This window comes from Fundulus heteroclitus, chromosome 23 (assembly GCF_011125445.2).
Source record: "Fundulus heteroclitus isolate FHET01 chromosome 23, MU-UCD_Fhet_4.1, whole genome shotgun sequence".
NCBI classification, from domain to species: Eukaryota; Metazoa; Chordata; class Actinopteri; order Cyprinodontiformes; family Fundulidae; genus Fundulus; species Fundulus heteroclitus.
In genome coordinates, this window is record NC_046383.1 from 6,903,621 (window position 1) to 6,909,671 (window position 6,051).

Genomic DNA, 6,051 nt, shown 5'->3' on the forward strand with positions numbered 1-6,051 from the left:
CCAGGGGAAAAGAAAAATTACTCATTTATGAAATGCTGAAATCAGAAACATATTTAGGGACAGCTTTTTACATGGGACAGGTTGTCTAAAATGGGGACTGTCCCTGGAAATCAGGGACATCTGGTCCCCGTGCTATTAACTAATTTCCTAACTTTACCCTACCATTGCTAGCTAGCCAACTACAAAGAGGAAAGCTCACACCGTATGTAACTTCCATTGTAACTGTATTTATATTGATGTTTCAACCACTGTGTTAGTCCTGTTTCGAAAAGAAACACAACTCACTGTTTCCCTCCCTTCAATGAGCGCTGAATAGATTGACCGCTAAGTAGTCCAGCGTCATTCGCAGAAAGGAAGAACCACAGATTGAGTCCAGCACAACAAATCCATAACTCATTTCCAGTGCACCCACTCACTCACTCTTCCACTACCTAATGGCTGCCGTTAACTGAGCTGGTGGTGCTACAGTGCTTGACACCCTAATTTTTTTGCCGTTGTAAAAAAACTCAAATAACTCAGGTGACGTCTGTATCCCAAAGTAGACTGAATAAAAAAGTGTTTAGCCAGATTCACTGTCAATTCCAGGGTAAAAAAACAAAACAAAAAAACAGCAGTGATTAATACCTGCTGCTGTGGTGTCCTCACTAACTCCATTTGGCTTTTTCCCTTTTGTGGCTTTCTTTTAATGATACTAGAAATTATTGACTGTTTCATCTATTTTGTTGCCAGATGTATCAAAACATTATCACTAGAGACATACACAAAATTTCTTTATTTCTTTTTTGCATTCTGAAAAACAAATAATTAAACGGTTTTCCTTTAGGAGTTAATGGTCTATGACTTCCTTCACGCACAAACATGCAATTTTCCAGTTTTAAATCAATGGGTTTATCTGGTTGAATCAGTGGGGACAGGTATTGGGTGGAACTGGTGAGACACTAGCTCAGTGACTCAGAAACCTGAATGACTCACAGCAACTGGATCCTGTTACCATAGTCGAATTTCCCATCACTATTGAATAATGGAAGGTTTCCTCTGCAGTGCTACACAATCCACTGTTTAAAATGAAAACTGTAGTTCAACTACACAACAATGATTCGTTAAAAACTGGATTGTTTTTTCTGTTAATACATCTATATGAGAACATTTTAATTGCAAGCTCTGCATACAAAACTAGCTATGTTTACATGCACAAAATTTCACGATCGGATTAAAATGGATTCAGATTAAATAATCGGATTCTACTGTTTATATAGGCACACAATCAATAAATCCAATCATAATGTGTGCGTATATACACCTGGGTTAATTTAGAATAGAACCACTCTGACATGTGTGGCTGTCAAATTCCCCTTAAAAAACAGAAGAAGTACTTCCGTCTTTGCTAAACTACAAAAATAGTAAACAAAGCAGTATTGTACGAGTTTGTTTGTCTTCCGAGCGTCCAGGCTGGACTTGCACAATCTAATTAAGGTTGAAACATTACTGAGTAAACAACAATTTTGAGCTCTTTTATTTTTTCAAACAGAAAAGTTGTATCGGGAGCCCCGACAGTTTTACTCGGGCGCACATGGGTCAGTTTGCCACATTCTGAATAACTTGAGCCTGACAAGCGTTTTTATGCACGTTGATCGGATTATACATCGGTATAAACCACCCCTCTCATTCAGATTACAATTTCATTTCAATTCAGCTTAATCCGATCGTAATATTCCGATTGCTTTACATGATGCATTTTTATTCCGATTACTTTTGTCCATGTAAACGTATCTAGTGGAAGAAACTTTAAAAACTATTTAATTTCCCTAACACGGCACTAGTAGGCAATATGTTCTGTGAAAATTAACAACCTCCTGCTAAGTTTTTTACTGAATGCAGTCTTAATACACATGTGCCAGGGCATCCCAATGCAGGTAGGCTCTATCCGAAAAACGCCTAATTATATCTCCTAGCTCCTTCACCTTTCATGGGGTCAACAGTAAGAACACTATCGTTGGGAGGAAAGCAGCTTCGGACTGCTGTGCCAATTTCGGACAACCTTTAACTCATATATGTATTAATGCGGCGGAAATGCACATGGACAATTCTAGTCAAATCCAAGCCTTCAGCCTTCCGAAAATACAAAAAATACAAGTTAGAAAAACTAAGCAAATGGCTGAAGCTCTCCTTTACGCAAACCAAAACACATGAGGGCGTGTAAACTTCTACAGACTTTCTAACAGTAACTGGTCCAATTGTTTGTTATTGTCTTCTTAAACAGAGTTGACATACCGGCGATGATTTGGTTACATTTTTTTTAACTGTTTTAATTTTATGAATGGATTTTGCTTTTAACAGAAAACTGTGTCTACGCACATGCAAAATAAACGATGTGTACAAAAACAAATAATCAGAGGTTTAATTTTCAAGGTTAACAAATGCATAGATTCATCAAATTTCATCACATCAGAGCTTGTGATTTAATTTCATGGTTTGATTTAAAACTTTTGCCGTTACACTGTTACGCTATTGGATATTTTATGCTGAATAAAGCATAAAATGGAGTGGAGATGATCAATATGGATGACCAACAAGTCATTTTATGGGAAAGGGTAAATGGTGTTACTTACAAGTGCACGGTCTCTTGTCTCCAGATATTTTTGGTAATTTCCATGAGGTGGGCTTTGCTTATATATGTCATATCATGCAAAGGATTGTGGGATTCCTTGTAGCTACTTAGAGCCTGTAAAGGTCCTTGCCAGGTTCCTATGCTAAATGAACTATGAGAGGAAGCATACAGACTCTTTTTGCTACCTCCCTTTTTACTGACTCCACTATTTGGACAGCACTTAGCATGGCGACTGCTGACGGACTTCTGCTTTGGCTGACAACTGGTCCAACTACTTGGATGATCCCTCCAAGTTGTTGGACCAAGACTAATCTAGAACAACCTGATTACCTGGAAACTGTCGATGCTTTTAAAAAGCCTCTTAAGACATTCTTTATCAAACCAACATGGCGAAGGCAAGTATTTTTTGTGCCCCGTCTGGCAATGTAGCATTAACAATTGTTTTCTTAATGCCAGTAAGAGCCCAACACATTTTACTTTCACATGTGGAGCCTTACTGCTTTCGCCATAGTGCTCCGCTTGATTTGTATGTGCAAGAAGCTTTATTAGATTTTATGTTGGGGCTATTTCACGTTCAACGGACACATAAACGGGAAGGTAGAGGAAACAGATGAGACAAAATGCTAAAAGGGAGAAAATGTGAAAGAGAAAGAGGAAAGGGAGAGAGCAATATAACATCCTCTGAGTTTGCTTCTACACCTGGAAAGAGAGAAATGAAAAGAACAGCTAAACCAAACAATAAAGTAATACAGGTACAAACAACCAACACCTTGATACATCATTGAAGAATAAACAGTATTATTTAATATGAAATCTATAAAGTGACAGCTAAAGATAATAATATGGGTTTTCTGTATAGAAGTGAGTCTGTAAGTACCTGAATCCAAGCACCTGTAGGTGTTTGTGAGAGTGTGCTTGTGTATGTAAGGTTTATCCATAAGAAAAATGCTAAATAGTGGTTGTGAGGAGTCAAAGACACGCTGGGACGAGCCTGTGGGCTCCGCCAGAGCGGATCCAGCGATAAGCCCAGAGACCCGACAAAGCCACGGGTACCCAGGCCCAGCGAAGCAGCTGCCAGGAGCGAGCTGGTGCCTGCTCAAGCACCCACCCCAGACACCAGCATGGCAATGCCAAGTTGAGCGAGAGAGTTGCCAAGAAGGTGTGTTTTATAGGTACCATAGTAGAAAATTGATGTTTTCCTACATTAGAATATGCAACAAAAAACAAGCGTGGAAACTCTGTGGCAGCCCCCCTGTATAAAAGTCTAGTTCCGCCTCTGGCTAGACTACCAGTAGTTCAAATTTGTCCTCTGTAGAGGACATTTGTAAACTTGAATCTCTCCCACTCACTGCATACTACTGAATTAATTCTTTTTGGTATCTACAGAGGACATTTAGAGCTTTTCAGTGATACCAAATGTGAAGGTGTGGGGCATTTGAACCTTCCATTTCCTCATTCAGAAAAATGCCGGCCATCAGTACAGGCACATTTTATGGGAAGAGAAAAATTAAGTGGATAATACTTTTTATTGTGCAAAATTTGGTTTAAAGTTTTGTTGGCATATTCTAAATAAATCTCTTAGCAGCATATTAAAACATTCTATGAAGGATTTTGACTGTATTTTATCATAGTATTTAAAAATTGAAAAATTGTCCTCCGTAGAGGACATTTTCCTCTGTTTTGTTCAGTTTTTTTCCGTTGATATTATTTAAATGATAAGAAAGGGAGTCGTTCTCAGATGCAGAGAGAATTTTACTGCAGATTATTGATGGAGACTCAGATATTGAGTTGTCTGATGAAGAAGATGAAGATGCAATGTTTCAGGCAGAAGCAGAGGAAGTTGATTTAGAGAGCTCTGAGGATGAAATTCAGGCAGGGCAACCAGATGCAGAGTCAGATGAAGCAAGACAGTCCACATCTCAGTCCAGTAGGCGTACTCTGTGGAATCAGAATACACCTTGAGTTTGTATTCTAAAAAATATTTTTCCTCTAAAAATTGAGACACATTTTAATTCATTTATTTTTCCTTTATTGTTTTTTTTTAAGATTCCAATTCCAACACAGTCATGGCATCATTCAGAGCAATGATGCCATGACACGCCAAAACTGGACCCCAATGGATTATTTTAAGCAATACATTGATGACTCAGTGTTTGAAGTGATGGCACTGTGTACAAGTCAGCGTGAAGTCCTTGTGTCTGGAGCAACATTAAATACCACTTCTGAAGAACTGAAGAAATTCTTTGGGAATTCTATTTACATGGGCTGTCTGGGATATCCAAACATTCAAATGTATTGGGCCTCAAATACCAGAGTTCAAAGTATGGCAGAATCCATGACCAGAAATCAGTTTTACAAGCTTAGAAACTCCATCAAGATCGTCAATGACCTTGATGTTTCAGATGATGAAAAAAGAAATGATCTCTTGTGGAGAATCAGGCCCCTCTTGACCAAAGTAAGGCAAGGATGTTTGAGTCTGCCTAGAACAGGGAAATTGTGCATTGTTGAACAAATGGTTCCATTTACTGGTCGATGCCCAGTGCACCAGTATATACCAGGCAAACCACATCCAACTGGATTGAAGGTGTTTGTCTTGGCTGCACCAACTGGTCTGGTCTTGGACTTTGTAGTCTACCAAGGTATGACTACCTTCCAAGTTACAGGAGGAAATGGCATTGGTGAACAAGCTGTACTTCATTTGGCAGAGTCTCTTCCTCAAGGAACCCACCTGTTCTTTGACAGGTTCTTTACAACAATCAACCTCCCTGATACTCTGATGACAAAAGGGTTAACAGGAACTGGAACACTCATGAGTAACAGGGTTCCAAAGGACTGTAAGATCATAGAGGATAAGACCTTCAAAAAAGGAAGGAAGAGGTGAATCAGAGATGGTCGTCAGACGAAGCCCTCCTGAAGTTGCTGTCATAAAATGGTTGGACAACAAGCCAGTTGTCATGGCATCCTCTGCCTACGGCATTGAACCTCAGGACACACGCAGAAGATGGTCCAAGAAAGACAAAAGATTTGTCCAGGTGTCAAGGCCACTGGCAATTGCTGAGTACAGCACCAACATGGGTGGTGTGGACTTGGTTAACCGAATGTTGAGTTTCTACAGGATGGCTTCTCGCACTCGGAAATGGAAAGTGCGTGCAGTTTTCCACTTTTTTGACCTAGCGATCACCAACTCATGGCTTCAGTATAAGAGTGACTACCAGTTTCTGAGGAAGAAACCACTTAAGTTGCTTAACTTCAAACTGCTCCTTGGTGAGGAGTTGATTACTCAGGTCCAAGCAGGAATCTAAAGTGATAGTGAAGATGACTACACTCCTCCATGTCAAAAGTGGAAACCACAGCTAAATGCAGCTCTGAGACATTACGGTGTCATCCATCTTCCAGAGATGGTGGACGAAAAACATACGTCAAGATGTCGCAGATCTTGCTGC